The sequence below is a fragment of the Mirounga leonina genome, unplaced genomic scaffold (genome assembly GCF_011800145.1).
Source record: "Mirounga leonina isolate KUSES-001 unplaced genomic scaffold, KU_Mleo_1.0 Mir_173, whole genome shotgun sequence".
In the NCBI taxonomy this organism is placed as follows: domain Eukaryota; kingdom Metazoa; phylum Chordata; class Mammalia; order Carnivora; family Phocidae; genus Mirounga; species Mirounga leonina.
This window is the reverse complement of record NW_023270447.1, coordinates 48,657,484-48,682,979: the sequence shown is the minus strand read 5'-3', so window position 1 is coordinate 48,682,979 and position 25,496 is coordinate 48,657,484. Positions and strand designations below refer to the sequence as shown.

Sequence of the window (25,496 nt, the reverse complement as noted above, 5' to 3'; positions counted from 1 at the left end):
CCCTGTATCATTTCCTCCCCTCTGAGTGCCAGCAGGTCCTGGGATTTGCTTCTAGTCAACAGAATATGGCAAAGGTGATGGTTTGGCCACCTACTCCCATGACTATACAAATTCTCTGCCTCCATCTATGCAGACTGAAGGTAGGCTCTCCTGCTGGACTTGAGGAGGGACGCTGCCATGGAGTGAGGGGACCACATGGCAGGAAGCAGCAGGGGCTCCAGGAGTTGAGTGCAGCCCCCGGATGACAGTCAGCGAGACAACGGGAACCTCAGTCCTCCGACCACAGGAACTACACTCTACCAGTGACCACCTACGCTTGCAGAGGAACTCGGGCTCCAGAAAGGACCACAGTCTGGCCAACGCCTTGTAACTTGTGAGACCCCAAGAAGAGGACTCAGATAAACTGAGGCCAGACTTCTGACCCACGGAAAGTGTGAGATCATCAGTGTACTGTGTCAAGCCACTAAGCGTGTGGTCATTTGTGATGCAGCCATAGCTAAGTAATGCACCACGCCATGAGCTTCTTGAGGGGAAGATCTCAGAGGGCCTAGAATGGCTGTCTGCACATATATATGCTAGGGAAGAAACACTCCAGACTGAACTGGACCCGCCCTGCTTTAAGGCTGTCAGGAAAAACTTTTTCAGGCTGCCAAACCCAGGAAAGCATGCAGCTGGAGCTATGACATGGTCCTCTCCATGGATCCAAAAGTTCTCTTGAGGGGTTCCTTTGGGCTGCAGTCACAGTGCTAATCCTTCTCTCGAAAGCCAGGAGGATCTTTCAGGGACACGAGTGTAACAGCATGCACAGATTGGGTGTCCTGAGCTATAAAAATCCCCAGTGGGGCGGGGAGGGGTGAGGCCTGACGTGGGGATGGATGGTAACCATTATAACCAGGACTGATGACTGCACAACATACAGATTTCCCAAAAGCTTTCCCACCCTTCCTGGAGTGTGACCCTTTTTTGGCAATCTCCTGATACCAGGTATTAGTAGTAGTGTATATCCACTGAACAGCCAGGGAAACTGAAGTTTCGGGAAGCTGCAAGACGTGCCCAAGGTCACTTGCTCAGTAATAGAAGAGATACTTCTTTTACCCAATTGAGTGATATTTTCAGAAAATCATGATGCTCTGGAATCAGACTGTCCAGTACACATGGGGCTTGAATCCTCAATTTATGGAAATCCTAAATCTCCATGTCCTGCCCCCCGGAGCTAATAAGTGAGGTAAGACCTTTGAGGATGACAGCACAAAGATAGGAATCTGTGCTTTCTGGAGAATCGCACCGTCCTTACTTTGGCCTTGAGAAACAGAGACACCATCTGTGGTCAATTTTCCCAGAGAGGGATACACAAAAAGCACGTATCTTTTCCTACCTGCTGCATGACCCTCTGCTTCATATTGAAAGGACAGAAATGGTCTACCCTAAAATGGGTGGTGGTTAAACTTCGATTTTTGTTTTACACATTATTTTTCCTAGTTCCTTTCACATCAATTCCTGTTTATTTTTCTTTGCCCAAAGTGACCGTTTGGGAGAAACAGGCCAGGAACTAGCATTTACTTATTGCCTTCCAAGGGCCAAGCCCCTCTTAGGCCCTTTACAATGTTTTCTCATTAATCCTTGCAAAAATTCGGTAAGAAAAGTATTATTACTGTTGTTGTTCCTTTTTCTTTTCTTTTCTAGCTGAAGAAAGAAAGGGTGAAGGGGTGAAGGATGTTGCCTGTGATGACCCAGCAAAGCTGTGCATGAGAATCAGGTACACAGGACACCTTGGTCTATCTGCTTCCTCTTCTTTCCGTCCTCCTTCCAAATACATGACAAATCTCTGCCACCAGGGATAGAAAATTCTGGTCCTATGCTACGGAACATCGATGTAGTGAACAATATCAAAGTCCCAGGTGTTGTGACGGAGAGAAACAGGGACAGTGTTAGTGTGGAGAAGGTCACTGATACCGAGCTGTCAGGGCGAGCCTGGCTGAGCTCAGTCCTCCGGGAGAGTGGGGCACAGGGCCCAGTGAGCTTCCGGTGACACAGTCCAGAAGCAGGTGAGCCGAGTAGGCTGGGTGCACCGCCAGCTCCGTGACTGGCATGCCTGGGGTGCAGAATGTGAATGAAGGACTGGCAGAGATCCATCCAGAGAGGAGGCCCCAGGCGGGGGAACCTGGTATGCCATTCTAAGCAACCTGGACTTCATCCACCGCAGCCCGGGCTCACACAGTCTATTTCTCTAGAGACTGACAGAGGGAAGGCGTTCCTCTGGGCAACCTGTCCTCAGAGGTGTATATATAATTCAGCTCACTGCCCTGCACACTTGTAACTCTATTCCCTGTTTTCCCCCTTAAGAAGTGAGAGAATCGTATCATGGCAGTTAACGAGAGGAATAATCCTATCTCCAGTCTGACTTCTCTTTTTAGAAGAATTTACAACTGATTATATTTTCTTATTAACAGCAGTGACTTGTACATAAGCCAGGTCACACCTGAGTCCACACAGAGCTGCCCCAAACCAGACACTTCCTAGGGCATTAAGGCAGGTGCCTGGCTTCCCTGTGGAGCCTTGCCGAGTTACTCCTAGCAGGCTAAAATCTCCCGGTCCGGCCTCTGAATGCTCCTGCAGGAGAAGATCCCCAGAAGAATGCAGAACTCTTCACGTAACTCTCCTGTGCCACAGAAATGTCTCTCCTGCTTCAGCTGGCGAGAAACCAAAGGCAGGTGCTGTTCAGAGCACAATCAGTGCAGTCATTTGTTGGAGAAGTAAAGGGAGAAGCGACCAAGGGGCCACGGGAATAAACACCATCCAGGACAGCGGAGGTTTCCAAAAGCACATTCCGTGACCACCTCCAGAATGGATATTTTTTTTTTTAATTTTATTTATTCATTTGAGAGAGAGAGAGAGAGAGAGAATAAGAGAGAGCACGAGCAGTGTGAGGGGCTAAGAGAGAGGGAGAAGCAGACTCCCTGCTGAGCAGGGAGCCCTATGTGGGGCTCCATCCCAGGACCCCAGGATCATGACCTGAGCCAAAGACAGACGCTTAACCAACTCCCAGGTACCCTGAGGATTGATTTTATTTTTAAAAGAGAGAAGAAAATAGCTGAAAGTGAAGACTTCAAAATAGTAGGCATTATGGAAGAGGGTGTTTGGCGTGCTGACTGCAAGGCTTCTGTCCACAATTACAGGATCTGCCAGGACCATGTGGCCCACATCCGTCTCCGGAAGTTGGAAACTTGGTTTGCTGGCTTAGACATGGACAGTGGGTCACTGCAGTCCCAGGTCTGTTCCTCTTCGAGCTACGAGTGACCAGACTAGAGCCCTGTCTCTGGTCTGTCTGCTCAGCAGAGCTAGGCATTCATTCAGCAGACAGAGGCAACGGTCCATGAGGGCGTCCACCTCCTTGTGAGCAGTGTGGATGGAAGCCAAGCCCGTCCCAGGACATGTTGCCTCAGCAGGCACCGGGCAGGGGCAGGTTGACGCTGCAGGAGCACCTGTGCTATGGGGGAGCTAAAGGAACCACGTGGAGAGATCTTCAGTGGATTCTGCAGGGCGACCCTCCTTAGCAGTCAACACACAGGCTCTTCAGGAGGCTCTCTGGGCTTCACTCGGTCACCATGCCCATCACACCGCACCACCGGGCAGGGCTGGAATTAGTCCTAGTACTACAGCCCTTGGGGTGGGTGAACCATGATCAACACACTTCCCTCCACCTTCCCCACCACGCTTCCTCAGGTTAGGCAGTGTTAATACTGTGCAAAGAACTGGCTTTGGAGTTAGAAAAACCTGGGCTCAGGGCACTTGTGTGGCTCAGTCGGTTAAGCGTCTGCCTTCGGCTCAGGTCGTGATCCCAGGGTCCTGGGATGGAGCCCCATATTGCACTCCCTGCTCAGTGAGGAGTCTGCTTCTCCCTCTCCCTCTGCTGCTCCCCCTGCTTGTGTGCTCTCACTCTCTCCGTCAAATAAATAAATAAATAAATAAATAAATAAATAAATAAATAAATAAAATATTTTTAAAAAGAAAGAAAGGAAAAAAGAAAAGCCTGGGTTCAGTTCCTGGTTCTACCCCTTATTAGCATGTGGCTTAGCTCAATTACTTTTCTCCGATTCTTGTAATACTGCCTTCTTTCCACGCACTCCAAGGCTCCCTACATTGCGCTTAGAACATTTTACTGTTTTTGCCAGCTTGTGATTATCCCCAAACAGACTGAAAGTTCCATACGAGGCAGGCACCACCCCAGGCTTACTCCCAGTCTTATCCCCAGGGCCTGCCTAATACAGTGCCTGCAACTAGCAGCAATTCAACAAGCTTATGCAGACCAGTACTGAATCACTACCCCCAGGGATGGCTATGGAGTGTGGAAAGAACTTGGCCATGGTTTGAGCCTTTAAAAAAAGCTGTTCCTCTTACTCTGGCCCCTCCTCTTCCCTGGTGACCTCCTGAGCTCTGCTGCCATCCTTGATGATAGTCCAGCACGTGCAACTTATCAACCCCTCTGTTTGGAGAATAGGGCCAGCCTATTTCCCAATCCCCCTTTTGGCATCAGTGGAGGGCTTGCTTCAAAAGGGTGAACCACTCTGAGTCAAGACGCTGCCAGCTAACTAGTCAGTCCTACTCCCGTGTCCCCCTCAACACCACCCAGCAGCCAGGGCTGCCCTGGTCATCAGCACCAGCCTGAGTCACATCAGGGTCCTCTATTCCTCTGGACCGCATCTCCCCTCAGGGCGTGTCTGGAGCTCAATCACTTCCCCGGGTCCCATTTAACATCATCACTGTGGCATAATAAAAAATATATATTTGGTTTTTATCCCCAGTTCCTGGCACAGAATTCAAAATCCCTTGGAATTCCCTAAGTGATAGTATTCCATTATGCTGACCAGGTGATTCCTGTACGGCCTTGAGACAGGACGGGGCTGGTCACCCCAAAGGCAAAGCATATGAGTAGAGGACTGGAGCTTTCAGCTGGGCCCCCTGGCCTCTGGGGAGATGGGTTCAATCATGTGGCCATCGATGTCATCAATCATGCTTGTGTAATGAAGCCTCAGTGAAAACTGGGAACAGTGAGGTTCAGGGAGACTCCTGGTTGATGAACATATTGACGTACTGACTCCACAGGGATGGAAGCTCCTGTACCCTCCCATCTGCCATCTTGCTGCCCTATGTGATCTCTTCATCTGGCTGTTCATTGGGATCCTTTATAATAAAAAGACAATCACAGGTATGCTGCTCTCCTGAGTTCTGTGATGTGTTCTAGCAAATTCTGAACCTGAGGGGTCATGGGAACCCCTAAAACTGTAGTCAGCCAGTCCGAAGTGTGGATTGCCTGGGGATACCTGGGGTCTGAAGTGGGGGCCAACTTGTGGAACTGAGCCCTTCCCTTGTGGCATCTGTGCTAATGGGACAGTTAGGGTCAGAAATGAATTGACCCAGTTGGTGTCGGAGAGCAGAACTGGTATTGAAATGTAATCACAGATTCCCCCCTTGCCCACCAATCCTTACCACCAAGGATACAGCACACCCCTCACAACTGGCCTGCTCAGTTCTGTCCAACCAAACCTTCCTGAACAGCCAGGCACACCAGCAGGTGGGAGGCATGCAGGACATAGATGTATCAGCCACAGTTCCTGCCCCCAAGGAGCTTATGACCTAGGCTAGAAATGACAACAGATAATTTCAATGTAAATAAAGTCATAGGGTTGGGGTAGAAGGGCGTGTAACTAACGATAGAGATGGGGCTACAGAGATGAGTTCCTAAAGAGCACAGCTACCAAAATGGGCTAAAGACCTTGGCAGACACGTCACTAAAGAAGATAGACAGATGGCAAATGCGCACAGGAAAAGATGCTCTACGTATGTCGTCGGGGAAATGCAAATTAAACAACAATGAGATACTACTACACAACCACTAGAATGCCCCAGATCTGGAACACTGACAACACCAAATGCTGGCAAAGACGTGGAACAACAGGCACCCTCATTCACTGCTGGTGGGGACACAAAATGCACGGCCACTTTGGAAAACAGTTTGAAGGTTTCTCACAAAACTAAACATACTCTTCCCGTCTGATCCAGCAACCTCCCAAAGGAGTTGAAAATTCATGTCCACACAAAAAACCTACACATGGATGTTTATATCACTTTATTCAAAATTGCCAGAACGTGGCATCAACCATGATGTCCTTCAGTAGGTGAACGGACGAATAAACTGTGGTATATCCAAGTCATTGAATGTTATTCAGTTAAAAGGCAATGAACCTTAAATGCATAGGACTCAGTGGAAGAAGCCAGTCTGAAAGGCCACACAGTGTCTGATTCCAATCATATAGCAGTCAGGAAAAGGCAAAGCTATGGAGACAACAAAAAGATCAGTGTGTGTCCAGGGTATGTGTGGGGGGGCAGGGGAGAGATGAACAGGCAGAGGAAGGGATTTTTACAGTGAAAATACCTTCCATGATATTATAAAAATGTATGTATTTCATACATTTGCCTAGACCCACAGAATGTGCAAGACCAAGAGTGAACCCTAAGGTAAACTATGGCCTTTGGGTGATGTGTCAAAACAGGTTCATCTTTGGTAAAAATGTACCATGTCGGTGAGTGACGCTGATAATGGAAGAGGTCATGCATGTGTGGATAAAAGGGGGTATGTGGAAAATCTCTGTACTTTTCTCTCAGTTTGGTTGCAAACCTAAAACTGCTCCAAAGAAATAAAGTCTTTAAAATAAAAAGCACAGCTGAGTGAGAGCAAATTCTCGAGGGTCCGGATGCAAATCAATCCTCTCTGAAAAGCACAATTCATTAACATTTATAAAAAGATCAATGTGGAGGGAATGATGGTTTTTTTGTTTTAGTTTTTCTTTTTACAAGAGGAATTTTCAGAAGATTCCTGGGTCAAGCTCCACCATACCTTATTAATATAATGTACAAGACTACTGACATGTCATCTAATATTGATCAATTCTTAGTCCTCATCTTACCCTCAGGCCAGCAGCAATGGACACATTTGGTCACTCCCACCTCCTGGAAACCCCTCTCCTCTTGGCCTCTCACTCTCCTGGATTTCTGAGCCCTCAGGGGCCTAAACGGTCTCCTTCACATCTCCCCAACTTCTAAATATTGAGATGCCCCACAGCTCAGACCTCGAAACTCTCCTCTACTCCACCCAAACTCATTACATAGGTCCTCTCCTCTATGCTAATGGCCTCTCATGGAATCTCCTTGACAAAGTCTCTCAAATCCCCATCTGCAGCAGATACCAGTCTCCTGAACTCCACGTTCCTTTATCCAGCTGCCGACTCCACAACTACACTTGGCATCTACTCTTCATTTCAAACTTAACGTCCCAACTAGCACTTCCCCAACCTTTGTTTCCTTCAGTGTCATCCATCTCAGCAAATGGCAACTCCAACTGTCCTAGCTTCTCAGCCCCAGATCCTTGGAGACATTCTCAACTGCTCTTCCTCTCATGCACCAAAGCCAAACTCCTAATAAACTCCGCAGGCTCTATCTTTAAAATCCATGTGGAACTGAATTGTTTCTCAACCCCTCCACTGCTCCAGCTCTGTTCTAGGTCATATTCATCTCCCTCACTGTTTCCTTGTTTCCATGCACACTCCCTCATCTCAAATGATTCTCAACAGAGCCACCGGGACAAGCCTCTGGAAAACCAAGCCAATCTTGTTACTCAAGGGTGGTAAGATTATGTCAATGTTTACTAGGGAGCGAACAGGCTTCAAAAGGTTAAGTAAACAGTCACACCACCAGTAAGTATAGGTGGTAGAGCAAGAATGATTTAACCCCAACTGCTGTTAAATCCAAAGCCCATACTCTTAATCAGAACCCTACTGCCAAGAAACCATCCCATGCTTTAAATGCAAAACACATTTACATCCTAAGCCTTGGCTTAGGAATTGAAATATACCACTTCACCCAGACAAGATTTCAAAGTGTAGTATAGATTCAATCATCCATTCACTCAGCAAATACTGTTAGAATGTAGGACATGCCTGGCACTGGTCTAGACCCAGTGATTCAGCAATAAACACAAATGAGGGTCATCACAAGAGCATATGGTCTAATGAGGGAGACACACAACAAAATAGGCAATGGACAGTGGTAATAAGCTATAAATAGTAATAAAGCTGGGTAAAGAGATGGGGAGCCAGAGAAAGCAACTACGCAAAGCAGCAGACATAAGGGTGTTCTTAATGCACTGAAGCAGAAGCAAGACACCATCTCTGCCCAAGCAGAGTAACTGAGGGCTGAGCGGTGGGAGGGAATGTCACGTCTCACAGTGAATGGCTGGGTCAGAAGCATTACTTATCGCCTGCCATGTACCCTGGAACAGAAGCGGCAGAAATTCTTCTTGTTCCTGATGCATTAAAGGGAATGCTTCTAACTTTTCATCCTATTAACAAAGTGTCTATAATAATGCCTGGCTCACAGTGCACGCTCCTATCTCAATATCTGGGGTATAATATTTGCCCTCTGTTCTTCGAAACAGTCTTCACTATTCTGGGCCATCTGCATTCTGATATAAATTTTGGAATCTGTCAAACTGCACACAAACGCACCCACACATGTTAGGATTTTGTTCTGGATTGCGCTGAATCTACTATATCATCTGCAAAAACGGTAACAATAATATTTATAAAGTAACCAAGAAAAGATCTGTATATAGAATACACAGAGAAATACATGTGTCAGTAAGAAAAAGGAAAAGCACTCAAAAAATAGGGCAAAGGATATGAGCCTGAAACCTAGAAGAGAACACCCGAATAGCCAATAAACATATGAAAATAACTTAACCTAGAATGTACTCAGGCAAATGCAAATTAAAACAAAGATGAGGAATCATTCTATACCAACCAGATTGGCAAAAACTAAAAGTCTAACAGGACTAAATGATTTAATTATTGCTTTTAATATGGAGCACAGAAAAATCTCATATCCTGCTGGTGGGTATATAAATTGGAAAACCCCACTATAAAGTATAATTTGGCAATTATCTACTAAAACTGAAGATGCATAGCAGTAAGATCCAACAATCTGGTCCTGGATATTCTACCTTGCAACAGTCTCTCACATGAGGCCAAAGGGATAGATAAAGGAAGAGTTATATAAGATTTTTGGTTACAGCCCCATATTGTAAACTACCTAAATGCTCATCATAAGAAGACTGGGTAAATAAATATTGTTATATTCATTCAACTAAATACTAAGTAGCCATTAAAATGAATAAATTAGAGCTACTTATATCAACATGGATAAATCTCAAAAAAAATGTTGAGCCAAAAGTAAAGAGATATGTTCATATTCAATGTGAATGTATTTTTGTAAAGTTTTAAAAAAACATGTATTACCTCAAGGACATTTTGCTTCAGATGTATAATATGCAGTAAGAGTTTAAAGACCCTCTAAAAATTGTTTAACACCAAACTCAAAATACCAATTTCCACTTAGAGAAGGATGGAATGGGTTCAAGCAGGAATACCACAGGGGGCTTTACTGGTGTCTATAATATTTTAATTCTTAAAGAAAGAAATATAAAGTTAATAATGAAAAAACATTAAGCTTTGCTGAAACTGGGTAGTGGGTATAGTGAGGTCTATCATATTATTCTTTATATTTACCTATATGCTTAAAATAGTCATAATTTAAAAAGCAACGATAAAACATCAGGATGGTTTTGCTGGGCTGTAAGTGAGACTTTTTCAACATTTTGGTGGCCATCTGTAGAACTATATAAATCTTCCCAAAGTTAAGTTTCTGCTCCCTCGTATGAGTCAACACACTGCATTACTCTCATTGTCAGAAGAGGTGAATTTGCCTTTTTTCCACGTGAGGTCACTCTAACTTAAACAGAAATCTTTCTTTTGGCCTCTACTGGAAATGAAGGGGCCTGACTGGATGCCCCAAACCTGTCTCCCTAATCACCAGTAGGGAAATTTGTCAGAGACTGACTACAGTTTGAGTTAGGCACATTCCCAACATCCTTATTTGGTCTTTGTAATTGAGACTTGTTTATTGAAGTGTACGTATCCCCTTCCTAACACAGGAAACACACAGGACCATTGCAGAGCATTCTGTACCTCAGTTCTGAACTCAACGAACACCCAAGTAATCTTTCTCGTGATTATGGATGATCTCCCTAGCAACCTCAACTTGGGCTCTTTCACTCTCCTTCTGACAGTGTCTATATTATCTTTATTTGCAAGCTAACCATTACTCTGTAAATGTGTAAGCTATGACTCAGACACCGCTTTAACTATTTGTTTTGTTTTCAATATTGGAGATTTGGGTGGGGAGGGAGTAAAAATTTTCCCTAAAGATTACAACTACCAACTCTTCAGAAAAAACATAAAACAGCAGCTCCTGATGTTAAATGAATTAAATAGCATCAAAGATATCAAGTGTACTTACCCGATCTTCAGAAAGAATGTCATCTGATAAGGAAATACGATCATTAAAATTAAATAATTATACAGAAATGAACGAACATCTTTTCCAATATTCTAATTTGGATTTGCAGCTAACAAACTCAACCACACTAGTTCTCTTTTCTATATAAAGAGATTTCTGGAGGCAACATAATATTCTCCTAAAGAACATGAGCTTTGAAGCCAGACAGAAGGAACCAGGTTCAAGTCCAACTCTGCAAATTATTAACTGGTGACCTTGTGGAAGTTACTCAAGTTCTCTAAAGCCCAGTTTCCTCTTTTATCAAATGGGGATAATAAAAGTGTTATGGGATAATAAAATGTATGTTATGGGAATCTGTGGAGACTTAACTAAGATGATGAATGGAAGTGCTTAGAAAAATGTCTGTCACATAATAAACATGAATTAATAATTATGAGTATTATTCTTAGCTGCCATAAATATTAGCTATTATTGTCATCACTTGACACATATAATTGACACATGTGAGACCTTGTTGCTATTTTCAATGGATCATCAACAGTCCCTGATTCCTATAACTCAAATATGGAATTAAAACTTCCAGAAGGAAAGCCCAAACAATAAAATACAAAATATTAGAGAACATTTTCCTCCCCCAAGTTGGGTTAGCCGAGACATCTTCAAAATGTTTGAGCTGGAGTCCAAGGTATGCCTTCCCTGACTCTTTAAGAATGGTTCATGTATTTCTGATACAGATTTACCATACTGTCAGGTATTATTTCCTTTACTGCTCTTTCGATTCAGCTGTGAGCTCCACAGGAGAGGAAACTGTCTTTCATGTCTGTATCCCTACATCAAGCACAGTGCCTACCGAACTGGGCGCTCAATGAATATGTAATGATTGACTAGGAATGAGAAAGAAACTAAACAAGTACTTACTGATTACCTGCTGTGTCCCAGACACAGAGCTAGGCACCTTATATAGCACTTAATTCAGCCCTCATAATAACACTATGAAGTAGGTGCTGTTATTAACCATGGATTAAAGAGGAGAAAAGAAGACTCAGAGAAAGAAGTAATTCAATATGAACAGTACATACATTATGTAGTAATATCACATAGTAAATGAATGATGGCACTAGCTTTCGAATTCACTTTGTTCTAATTGTATTTTTTTTTTAAAGATTTATTTATGTATTTCAGAGGGTGTGGGTAAGGACAGAGGGAGCGGGCAGGGACAGAGAAAGAGGGTAGGGACAGAGGGAGAGGGAGAGAGAGCATTTCTAGCACACTCCCCACTGAGCACGGAGCTTGACACGGGGCTCGATCTCACGACCCTATACCATGATTTGAGCCAAAATCAAGAGTCAGATGTTTGACTGAGCCACCCAGGAGCCCCCACTTTGTTCTAACTTTAAAACCCTTTTTCTCTCTACTCATCTTTATCACCCACCTTATAGAATGAATTCTAGTTGGGGAAAATCGGCAGTTTTAGGGTGATATATGTGATCCCAAAAGCAAAGCATCTGTTTCTGACCCATCCAGCCTCCTCCCTGACATCAGATATCAAGCCTCCATGTCTTTGCTACTTTTCCCGAGTCTCTCACCCCTTGGCTCTGTGCACCACCTGCCTAAGTCTGCAGAGTTGCTCTAATTAACTTGAAATGACCTCCCCAGATTTCAACCCTTTAGCAGCTTGAACCTGAGGTATGAAGGAAATCTCTGGATTCTGAGCTCTCAGCACACTTGGTGGCCACTGCCAACCACACTCCATCAGACATGTAATTCACAGACCGGCCTATACCCCAGGTTTTTACGTAACACGCAAGAGTGATAATGAGACTAACTGTCTAAGGGTGTGATGCGCCCAAGAGCAACAAATCCATTATCACTCCCACACCACTACAGCTGATACATTTTCCAAAGGCAGTGTATCAGCCGCCTTTTTTTTTTTTTTTTTGCATAAACCCCATCAAAATGGGCATAAAAGACAAAAACAAACATGGTAAGGAGCTCTTCGTTAGCCTCATCAACATTAGTTTATTCATTCAGTCAGGCATTTATTCAACAAATATTTATATATAATATCACATATATTTATATATATAATATTTATTATATATTATTGTACTAAATAATAAATATATGCCACTGCTACCTGCCGAGCTCTGTGCGAGGCGACGGGTTACAACAGTGAACAAGACAGATGGTTTTCCCGCCCCATGAAGCTTACATTCTTAATATATTGTTTGAGCTCTAACAGATAGAATGTACCTTAGAAATTACCTAAACACACTCTCCCAGTTTTAGGGAGGAAAGTGAGACCCAGAAGTCAAACAGCCCGTAAATGGCACTTTCTCTGCCATTCCCAATCAAAATCTCTTTCCAATACACCAGATGGTGCCCATCTGATGAGCAACATGTGAGCTGACATTTATTAGGCGCCATGAAAGCAGGGACATTTCAAATGGCTTGGCATTCAAAGGATGGACTTGTGTTTTTTTGCTGTTGTTTTGTTTTGTTTTAAAGCCCTCAATTCCACTGTCAGCAGCTCCACCGGAAGCAGTGGAAACTAATTTGACAGTGTAGTGCAATTTCTTTGGAAAGACAGCAGGAGCCATATAAATTTTTTAGACTGGGACTGTCATTAGCATGACCATGTCCAGTAAAAATGTTCAGCAGGCAGCCAATGCTTCTGAGGAATTTCCCTTGCCTTCCTTTGCCTCCCTGAAGGTTTTCAGGGCACAATACGTTACTAGTAGGACGGTGTGGGCTGTCTGGAGAAAGGCGAACGGGTTTTAAAAATAAAGCAGAGTCGGAAAACAGAGAGACACTCGCACCCGCTCCTGAGACGAGAAAGAAAAACCGTGTGCCGACGCTCAAAGTTGGGATCCCACGTGCGTTAGCGTGCTCCTCCTCCACGCTGCCTTTCATCTGCCTTTCTCCGGCAGCTCTGCCCACTCAGGGAGGGCTCACCCTGCTCAGCAAAGCGGCTTCGAGTCTCTGCTCCTGTTCTTCACCAACATTTGAAACCTGCTGCTGTCAAGTGAGTGGCAATGCCTCCTCCACGGACGAAGGCAGAGAAACCACATACCTGGATGTGAGCGGGGAGGTAGGGCACCGGGGAGCTGATTCACAGCTTTGGGAGTGCTGTCAGATGTGACAAATGCAGGGCTCACTGCCGACCACCAAAATGGGGTGATGTAGTTAGGAGGACGGTAGGGATGCATGTTCAATAATGACTCCAAGGTCAGTGGTAGTGTAGCAGAAAGAGTAAAGGCCCGGCAATCCACTGCAAGGATGGATATAGCCTACCATAGGTCCCAGGCCTCGTTGTGGGCACTCACAAGATACAAGAACACCCCTGGCTCAAGAAACTCACAGTCTCATGCGGTCACTCTAGAGGCGTGTACATCAGAAGCATCTATAACGCTTTTAAATATATAGTTACTCAGGATCACCCAAGATCACTGGGATCAGGACCTGAGAATCCCCATTTTAGCAAGTTCCGCAGGTAATTCCAATGTGCACTCATGCCTAAGCACCATGGTCTACGGATGAAGAGCAACAGCCCTCGCTACCTACTCTGATCCTGACTCTCACCTGTTCCAGGGCCTTGAGCGTGTTATTTAACCTACGGAGCCTCAGTTTTCCTACTCACACAATGAGAACAAATAAGATGGTACATTTTTTACGTGCTTCCTAAATGTCAGGAATTGTGCTAAGTGTTGTGGTTATTTTTTTTACCTAGTCCATAAAATAACCTTGTCAGGTAGGTGCTATTAACCTGTGCAAACTAACATAAAGCATGTGTATTTGTTTTCTCTTGCGGTGCAACAAGTTACTGCGAATTCGGCAGCTGAACACCATGCTGTTGATGATCTCACGGCTCTGTGCTTATAAGTCCTGGCAGGCTCAATGGGCTTCTCTGCTCGGGGTCTCACCAGGCCAAGATCAAGGGGCTGGCCAGCTCCGCTCTCATCCAGGGGCTCTGGGGAGAGTCCGCTTCCTGGTGCATTCGGGTTGTCGGCAAAATTCAGTTTTGTGGTTGCAATTATCAGTGGGGGCTGCTCACCACGCCTAGAGGCTGCTCAGATCCCCTCTACGGGGGCCCTTCATCTTCAAGCCACAATGGCACCAGGAATCTTCCTTGCTCCGAATCTCTCTGACTTCTTCTGCCATCAGGTGGAGAACTCTCTCAGCTTTTCAGGGCTTATGTGATTCCATTAAGCCCACCTGGGTAATCTCCCTTCTTAATGTAAACTGTGAGTATAACATAACGTAATCACTGATGTGGGGCCTCATCATATTCACAGATTTTGGGGATTACAGCATAACATCTTTTGGGGCCCACTTTAGAAATTCTGCCTAGCATAGAGTTATAGCCAACAGAATGAGTACAAAGAGTTTCAGAGTCTTAGTTGTGATATGAGACTCCCACTCTGCCATTATTTCCTGTTTATCTCTAGGCAAGTTACTTAACCTCTCTGGGCCTCACCAGCATCATAAGTCAAAGGGAGGACATTATTATCTAGTTTACTAGGTATGAGGATTTACAGAAGTCACACCTATAAAACTAGCCAAGATAATGTGTGCTATGTAGTCCGTGCTCAGAAGCGGACAGTAGGGTCTGAAAACAAAAGATGCCATTTTGTGGTAAGGATCACATCTACATATGGGGGATTGTGTTGGGGATTAAATACGAACAAGAACCTAACGGGCCTCGAAGAGATCTTGGCCCACAGAAGGTGCCTGATGTACATTAGCTCCTTTCTTCCTGGAGTTTATGGGTTAAATGGTGGTGTGTCATCTCACTTAAACACCACCACATCCAGATCAGGTAGATGAGTTATTATTACCTGTGTCTTACAGGTAACGGAGTTTCAAGTAATTAACACAGTGCCCCTCGTTAAATGAGAGCAGAGCCAAAGCTCAACCTACTCTTAGTTCTTAGTTGGGCGAATTCCACCCCAAACTTCTAAGAAACAATCACCCTGTGCATGGCTGAGTCACGTCTATTGCACCCACCACCGTAAGCACAATTTAATGGTTTGCATTTTAATCCCCTTCACACTAAACTCACAGAATACTGTAGACTCATCACGACACCAGCGTCCCACCTTGCTGCAGCGTGCACAGCCCGGAATTTATAGCCCACTTCATTAGGAGTACACACAGAGCTTGTTAGCAACATCTAAGTGGAAGCCAGCAGGCCTCCTTATCTCCTGACCTGCATTCTTCTAAAGATGATTAACTCTCACTTGGGTGCCATGCCCTAGTATCTAGGTTAACATCCTGAGTTCAAAGGTACTTGACTCTGGACGTTGAGAGATCACCCAGAATTTTATAGCACAGGAGAGAAGAGAATTGGACCGGGGATACAAAGGCTTATTGCTAAGCTCTTTAATTCTCACTTGGCCTGGGGAGTCTACTTTGTTTGTCATTCTTTCATTCACTCACTCATTCATTCATTCATTCATTCACCTGTTTGCACAGCAATTTCTGCATTCATGTGGGAATCCATTCTTTCAATCTGTCACTTTCAATTTCTTTTTTTTTTTTTAATAAGAAGCAGGGCATTCAAAGATGACTCAGTGAAGTTCTTGCTCTCAAGGAGCTCACCATCGAGTAGAAGAGACATGCCAACAGATCAGTAGGCAGGGCACAAGAAGTGCCACGGAGAGCCACAGGAGCGTGGGGAAGGAAGGGCCAGCTAGCAGCCATTTAACCAGCACCCGGAAGGATAAGCACATAGAATGTGGCCAGGAGGGAATAGCTGAGAAGCAGGCAAAGGGCTAGAGGAATAAAACTATAAAGTGTGTCTGAAAAATGGCGAATTGGATACGATCTGCCTTGACTTACGATGGGGTTACATTCTGATACCCGATGGTAACACAAAAATATTGTAAGGCGAAAACGCACTTGAATACACCTAACCTACGTACATCACAGCTTCGCCTCACCTACCTTAAACATGCTCAGAGCACCTACCTCAGCCTACATTTGAGTAAAATCATCTACCACAAAGCCTATTTCATAATAAAATGTTGACTATCTCATGCAATTTATAGAATGACATACAGAGAATGAAAAACAGACCAGTTGCTTGGGTCCAGGATGGTTGCAAGTGTGTGGGTTGTTTACCCTGGTGATCATACCACCTCTCTCTAGCCTGGGAAAAGATGGAAATGCAAAATTCAAAGTACAGTTTCTACTGAATGGGCATCACTCTCGCACCACTGCACAAGTATCATAAGTTAAACTGCTGTAGGTTGGGACCACCCGCATAGCACGAACACACCTGGGACATGGGACAGGAGGGGCACAGGAAGAACAAATCACCATGCTCTTTTCATGCCATGCTAGGGTTTATCCTTGCTCCTGGTGGGCACAGGAAGTCAGCGGCTGATTTTTTCTTTTTTTAAATTTTTTAAATCTTTTATTCATTTGAGAGAGAGAGAGAGAGAAAGCTTGAGCATGGGGAGGGGCAGAAGGAGAAGCAGACTCCCCACGGAGCAGGGAGCCCGATGTGGGACTGGATCCCAAGACTCTGGGATCATGACCTGAGCCGAAGGCAAACCCTTCACCAGCTGAGCCACACAGGCACCCCAAGGACTGGTTTTCTCTTAGAATGGGAAATCCTGACATATGAATAGAAGAGATCTCTGTGATCCCAGGGGAGAGAGAGTCAAATTGAAGGGGCAGAGGGCTGGCTGGAGCAGTCACCCGCTGTGCCAGGTCTCCTAGGGATCGCACAGGAGCCAAATTCCCAGGGCTGCCCCACAGGACTCTCTACCAGGGTGCAAGATTCTGTGCTCACAGGGTAGCCATTGGTCACCGGTAGCCTGTGAGCCCTGGAGATGTGGCTGGTCCAAATGAGGAACTGGATTTTAAGTTTAAATAAATTTAAATGTAAGGCTGCCCACATGTGGCAAGTGACAAGAGTTATTGGAGAAGGCAGAGTTAACATTTGCTCAGATGATCCCTCTCCTATTCTCCTCTCCAGTGCTCTAGCCTCCCAATCCTTTGAGAAGAGAGAGACTGTCCTTGGGGGAGAGGGGGGGCATTTCAGGACACTCTATTTACTAACAGGTCACTCACTGGATTTGAGTTCTCTGAGGGCAGGGACTGTGTCTTTTCTGTGTGAGTGTATGCGAAATGCCTGGCATGGGTCCTGATCCAAGGAAGGTTTGTTGAGCTGAAGCAGACACTGTCCAGATGAAAGGCAACCTTTCCACACAGGGAAACAATTCATCTTCTCTTGTGGGAAGCTTTACAGTTAAACACAAAAAACACTTCTGAGAGTTTTTGAATAGCCCGGAGGTATTTCTTTACTTCTCAGTATCAGGGCTCTGTGCCAAGTAGGCAGATTTTCTTCCTCTCTAGGAAGGCCACTCCTAATTTTCTCCCACTAACTAGCTAAGCAAAGGCATTAGTTATAAATTTTCTGATAGCAAATAAATAATAAATTTTCTAATATCCCTAACTATAAGAAATACTTTAAGAAAAAAAATAATAGCTCAAGAAACTAGTGTTTAAAAGTACTTCATGGTTTACGAAACATTTGTTCAAGCACAATGGGCTTGATCCCAACAAGAGCCTTGTAAGTCTCAAATCATCATTCCCATTTTACAGAAGGGGGAAGTAAAGGCTCAGAGATTATCCGAATTGTTGGAAGACACATAGGTTCTGAGAGGTGGAATGAGATTTGAAAACCAGATTTATTCTAAGCCGTCGCCTACCACGTGTAAGGAAAACACTGGGTCAATGTGAAGATGAATTATATATAGATTTTGAAGAACAGATTCGATTTTGACATAAAAAAATTTATAAAGAGAAAGGCATTTCAGGAAAAGTACAAGCTCCACCTGTTTGTTTTCCCTGCCTGAAGGCCCATACTTCTGTTTTGTCTTCTTTTTTCTTTCCATTTATTTACCCCAAAAATTATTTCATTCTGAAAGAACCCAGATCAATTAATGAGGTTCTTCTTTAGATAAAAATGCAAACATTCCACTTCACTAGTAAATTCTCTGCCTTCTGATTCTCAAAGGCTTTTATTGGCTGTCAGGCCATTTGTCACTTAACTCATTAATTTATCTACCCATCTAACCAACAAACTTTTAAGGACCCCCTGTTGCAAGCCAGTCCCTCCACCAGGAATTCATAGATGAGCAAGGAAACAGCCTTTATCCTTGAGAAGCTTACTCGTCTCTTGACCCTGATTATTTGGAATTGAACTGTTACTCATTTTTAGATTTCATTTATCTGTGGCACACTGTACCCACCCCCCCAACCGCACTGAGCCCAGAAGTAATGTCTTTATACACACTGATGACAAGCCTTTATTAACTAGTGCTGGAAAAGAGATGAGAAACAATACATTACTATCTTCTGAGCACTTCTTAAATCCCTATACTGTGATAAGACCTGGGACAGGGAAAACGGAGAGGACAAAACAAATATAATGAAAAGGCACAATAGGGTTGAGAATCTGATTAGGGAGACAAGACAGGGAAAACAAAGAGGACAAAACAAATATAATGAAAAGGCACAATAAGGGGTTGAGAATCTGATTAGGGAGACAAGACATTTAAAAAAATTGAAATGTAATAAAACAAATAATAATACACTCAAAAATGCAAACTGGAATCTCATACAACACGAACATTAAATCAATTTTACAGCAAACTGGAATCTCATACAACGCAAACATTAAATCACAGTTTTACCGCATACATTTATCGATCCCCTACGGTGTGGCACACACAGTGCCAGGGAGTAAGAAAAAAAACAGCTGAAGTCTTAAGCAGTTTCCACATATCACCTGACTGGACACACCAATACTAAAATGCCAGCAGTATTAACCTGACATTATACATGAGGAAAATCAAGGCTCAGAGAATGTGAAGTTGACAAAAGTAGCAAATAACTGAAGGCACCACAACTCACACTCGGCTCCTCTGTATGCCCTTGGTCGCTTCCACCAGACCACGCTGCCTCCATTTTTATGGTTTAACTAATGAAAAAGCAAGAATGATGAACTTGGGCTAGAATGAGGTGAGGAGGATGGGCTTGGAAAATGAAGGATGGATATGATACTACAAAGGAAATTAAAATTTTAGTCATTAAATTGAGCTTACTGTTGCAGATTCAACTTATGTGATTAAACCACAAGGACCACTCTTACTATTAATGCGTGGTTAATTATATCAACCTCCCCTCTGGGATTTACTCTTGTTCTGGGAAAGGCCCTATTTAAGATAAATGCAGACCTCTCCCCTTCTTGCGTTCCTGGGGAGGATTGTCCCAGCTCTGCACATCTGGGTATATGAAAGAATGGACAACAGTGACATTTGCATGTATCTGCGCTATCTATGCATCTACAAGCAGGGTGGGTATGCTAAGAAAGAAGACTGGGGGTGGGATTCAGAAATGTGGCAGAGATACCTTATTCAGCATGGTATCCAAAACACCAAGCAAGGTACCTGGCATGGATTAGGTGCTCAGTAAGTGTGTACTGTATTAGTGAATTTAGCTGCTTTTCTTTTTTTTGTCAACTATCAATCAACACAATCTCTGCCATACAACAGGCAAAAAGGGATACACAGATACTCGGTGAAATTGGGGGAAGGGGAAGAACGGGAATAAGAACTGAGAAACACACTGTTCCATAACATTATGGCTTTGTCAGCCTGCCCCTTCCTTCTTCAGTCCCTCTCTAATTGTCTAGACCTAGGACCTCTGCATGAAACAGCTAGTTCCAGTATTTTGAGTCTCAAGTCTATCAACCGGAGCAGAAAACTGATCTTGAGCCCCACTAGCAGTGGGGGCCTGGAATTGACCATGTTGCCATATACCTAGTATCTGTGGGGCTTAGAGTGGGGTCTGGACGTAACTGAGTTACTAATCTTCTGTGGACTTGGCCAGTGCACAAGGACTGCACAGCCAAGTTGGCTAGCAGCTGTATACTATTCCTTATTTGGACTGGGAATGCCACTCACTTACACAGAGACTTCTGAGTCTAGCCCTTGCCAGATCCTATCCTAGGAATTAAAACCTTACTTCCCTTACTGTGAGCTCTTGGCTGGGTTTTGCCATGGAAAGATGCCATGGGGCTTATTCCTCTAACCTGTCGAGCATCAAACAGCCATTGCTTAATACCTTCTGCTGCGAGGCCCCATCTACCATATTAATAATCCCTTTGCATTCTGACACCTGCTGCAGGAAAGCCCAGGTTCCAAGAGCTGTATGCATACTGCTTGTTAATGCCTTCAGCCACAAGTAATTTCCCCTAATTCTTCTATTTCTCAATCTCAAAGTCCTAGAACATCTCATAGACGAGCCTGCTTGAGCTAGGACAAACATACAGTCTTAGGTTTGAGGGAGCTAGTTTATCTTTTCTAGGTACTAATTATGAAGAGATAACACAAGTAAATGGTTGTAGATTTATGGATGAAATTGTGAAAGGCAGGAGTTTGGCAAATTTCATAAATTTGACTTTAAGGTCCTAGAGAAAGCAACATCTGACTTACCGAGAACTTTTTCTAAGAGTTAAAAGCATTTTTAGGGCGCCTGGGTGGCTCATTTGGTTAAGCGACTGCCTTCGGCTCAGGTCATGATCCTGGAGTCCTGGGATCGAGTCCCGCATCGGGCTCCCTGCTCGGCAGGGAGTCTGCTTCTCCCTCTGACCCTTCTCCCTCTCATGCTGTCTCTCATTCTCGCTCTCAAATAAATAAAATCTTTAAAAGCATTTTTACAGGTTTTTCCCCCTTTGGGAATTCATAGCATCTTGGTGACAAAAGTATTTTCAGGTGCTTCTCTTCTGCCTTTAATCTTCTAACTCTGGGCCAGGGGATCATAAAGGATTTTCCTTGGGTACAGACATAAAGAGACAAAGAGAGTCCCCTGGAGTGGGAAAGTGCCAAGGCCCTTTCAGAGGGGTGATGGGAGATATATCTCAGGGGGCTACAGGAGATGCCCGTGTTTCTTTCATTCTTTTTTTTTTTTATAACGATTTTTATTTTATTTATTTGACAGAGAGAGAGATAATGAGAGCAGGAACACAAGCAGGGGGAGTGGGAGAGGGAGAAGCAGGCTTCCCGCGGAGCAGGGAGCCCGATGCGGGGCCCGATCCCAGGACCCTGGGATCACGACCTGAGCCGAAGGCAGACGCTTAACGACTGAGCCACCCAGGCGCCCGATGCCCGTGTTTCTAAAGGAGATGTTCGTAACAGGCACTATCTCAGAATCTACTGGCCCTTCTAATTTCCTTATTCTCACTTCTCAAGGGGAAAAACAAACAAACAAACAAACAGGAGGAAGACAAAACTAAACACATACGCAATGACAATAGCAACACACACATAATTCCTTGGGTCTAGATGTAACCTCCTACTGGATGCTTTATAATTTTTAGGTATTTCTCTGCATAACTCAGTTTTTTCCTAACACATTTAACACTTTTTGAAGTCACTTGCTATTAAAAATCCTAATGTTTATTGGGGAGGGCATATGCTATGGTGAGCGGTGTGAATTGTGTAAGACTATTGAATCACAGACCTGTACCTCTGAAACAAATAATACCTTATATGCTAAAAAAAAAAAGAAGAAGAAGAAGAAGATAGCAGGAAGGGAAAAATGAAGGGGGGGAAATCGGGGGAGACGAACTGTGAGAGACTATGGACTCTGAGAAAAAAACTGAGGGTTCTAGAGGGGAGGGGGGTGGGGGGATGGGTTAGCCCAGTGATGGGTATTAAAGAGGGCACATTCTGCATGGAGCACTGGGTGTTATGCACAAACAATGAATCATGGAACACTATATCAAAAACTAATGATGTATGGTGATTAACATAACATAATAAAATTTTTAAAAAGTCATTAAAAAAAACTGATTTCAAAAAAAAAAAATCCTAATGTTTACCAAATAATAAAGGTCAACATCTACTGACTACTTCCTAAAGCAACTAGTAATGTGCTTTTCATTTATAAAAGAGACAACACACCCTCTAAGCATTTCAAGGCACATTTAAACAGAACTATGTTTTTAGACAGTCTCATTTGTTATTCCCCAGAGCCACAGTTCTAAGCATAATAAACCAAATGGAAACATTCCAGGAAGGGCAATTTCAGATCGGTATCCTTTGATCACTGTTATTCTAGCAGCATGATTCGTATACTTAGTAGACACTCAGTGAACACTTGTTGAATTGACTTGAGATGGGTTGTTCCCAGCTCCTAGAGTCCCAACGTGGGTGCTATGAGGCTCCCCTTGATGGAGTGACTCTAGTTTATCTGTGAGCCATCAAGCCTGCTAATGGCACTAATTATCCACTAGCTAAATGGAAAAGATATGATTGATCAGCCACGATGGATCAATACTTACATGTTAATTATTATTTTTATTTGAATCATTCTTAAAGGCTGCCTTACTTGGTGTAATTATGAGTGGTCCCTGACATCACTGTGAATGAATGGAACAGCTGAAATGTACTTGGAAAAAAACCACAGAGGATTAGTGGGTAACGGTGCATCTCCCCCACAAACTCTCACGCACACAGTAGCTCTCCCCAACACTTTTTGCCCCCAACTCTGTGGCTTTTTTTCTTATGGCTAAGCTAACCAAATTCTAAACATCCAGCAAGCTCTCCATAACCAGAATCTCAATCTCTTTTTCTGTCTCCGTTTCTGTGTGTGTCTGTTTTGGGGGGAGGGAGGAAGAATGTGGGGGAACAGGGAAGAGATGGTCAACCATGTCCAAACCCAAAGCCCTGGCCCCCCATCTCCCTTGTCCCTGCTCTATTGTTCATAGTCTCTTCTGTTCTTGCATCTATCCAGTCTCTGACCCTCAGGACTTCCCTTTTGCATATCTGGTTTGCCTGCCGGACCAGGCTGGTTTTGCATGCACTGCAAGTTTACTCCTTGCTCAGTTCCTGTCCTCACCTGGGCCTCCAGAGAGGTGCACTGGCAGTGGATGGATCCCGACTCTGCCTACCATATGACATTAACGGTGTCAGTGATGGCTTCCCCCAGACCATACAGCCACCCTGACAAGTCCACCAAAGCACAACTTACATGGAGCCACAAGAAAAAGACATTAGCTTGGGGGGAGTGCTTTCTTAAAACATTGAGATCCAACCCATCCACATCTCCTGCTGTTCCCCACAGTCACCTTCCACTTGGCTTATTTTTTTAACCAATCTTAAACATACCCCATCTTCAAATTCCTCTTTTCTTTTATCTGTGCTGGCTCCTTAACCTGGAATGTTCTGCCTATTGCTCCTTTAACCTGGGAAAACTTATCAGTTGCCCAAATCTGTTTATTCCCTTTTTGTGAGTCCTCTCTTGGACTGTGTTCTCTGGCAGAGTTGGTTCTCCCATCTCTTAGTCCAACTGCATTTTCTGTCCCACACCCTCTAAAAACCTTACATTTTAATTACCCATTTTCATGTCTGATTCCCTGACTAGACAGCGAGCCAAAGACAAGGCACCATATTTTTTGTCTTTATGTTCCAAACACCTACCACAGCACTGGGCACATTCAATGGGCACAGTAAATACTAGATGTGTTGGAGAAAAAAAAGAATGCACCAATGAAGGAAAGATGGACAGATGGGCAAACAAATGTGGAGCAATGTCTTTGGTCCATGCTTTATAGCTGAGTATCACCACCTAAACTTCTATGGGAAGTCCTACATCACCAAAAACGTGGTAGAGAGCAGGCTAGAGCAAGGATGATGATGTCCAGCTGGAAACTCTGTCTGGAGAAGTATTTGTTGCATTGTTATTTTTGACCAGTGAAAACACTATTAATTTCCCTGCAGATTAGGGACACGGGGACTGCAAATTTTCTGTTTACTTTCCACCTATGGCTTCAAATGAGCACCGTCAAAAGTTATTTACAACACTCTGAGTCTCCGTTTCTTCCTCTGTAAAATGAAGATAATGATATGTAACCCATGAAATTTTGCCTGGAGGACAAAAATGCTCTAATTCATGGGGAAGTATAAAGCAAGGGGATGATCACCTCATAGTCAATAAATCTACCTGATTCTCCTTTCTCTTGTATTGCCACGAGTTTTGAACCTGACCTATTCTCTGTAGTAGATTTGGACGGCAGAGACTGCAAGGCCCTCCCAAATCCCCGGGCATGCAGCCAGACCACACTTGCCAGCCTCTGTTGCAGGTAGGTGCCTTCTACCCAAGTGGAAATGATGAGTGCCACCTTCGGACCTGGCCCATAAAGACCCCTGTGGATGTTCTTCTCTTCTCTTGGTCTCTTGTAATGGTCTGGAATAGAGACCAGCCCCAGGAAAATCCCTTGGACCTACATGTAGAAAATGGCAAAGCGTCCTTCAGTCTGCATTCCTGAATGACCACACAGAAACGAAATGCTCACCAAGCGGTTCCTCTGCCTGGGACTGTTAAATGAGCAAGACGTTAACTCCAATTTTTCTTGAATGATTACACATTTCAGATGAGAGTGGCTGGAATTCCCCTAATACAACTGCACCCTTCTTTAGGGCAGGATCCACAGCACTAAATACACCACAGAACAAGAACAGTGCTTGGCAAATAGTGTATATTCATTAAATACTTCTAAAAGAAAAGAGCAAATCATGACAGTATCAGCTAATGAGTGCCAGTGCTGAAAACATGTCCTTGAATTTGAATTCGTGGACTTTCTCAAAATTGACTATAAAAACAGTGTTCAAAGTATTATAGTTCTTGGCTTTCCTGCCAGGTAACTCTCAGCACATATTGATTTTGAAGCTCAAATCTTTGCAATTCCCTGATAATGCTATTCCTCGGAATAATGAAGCAGGAAGGTCCCCTACGCCCACAGTTGTGCTGGTTGTGGAGAAGCTGTGATTTTCTTTAACCACAGGTATCTGCACTTGCTCAGGCCCTGATTATGGTGTATGGATGTTATTTAATCTCTGACGAGTACCTAACACTTTTCTTCCTTCTTAGGAAACCCAGTTGAGTTTCTTGCAGATGCTGTGTTGGCTTTGCTATCATACATCCTAGGATAATTCTTAGAATTAACCCACCTGATTTCTGCTGCACCTCAAACAAGAGAGGTGTGTCAAGTTCATGATCCCTAGATG

At 44.0% G+C, this 25,496-nt stretch overlaps 1 protein-coding gene across 1 annotated transcript in view; it reads right to left on the bottom strand.

Moving 5' to 3' along the window:
• DAB1 (DAB adaptor protein 1) overlaps positions 1-25,496 on the bottom strand; it is a 581,991-nt gene that overhangs the window by 205,248 nt on the left and 351,247 nt on the right. The gene's annotated exons all lie outside the window — the stretch shown is intronic.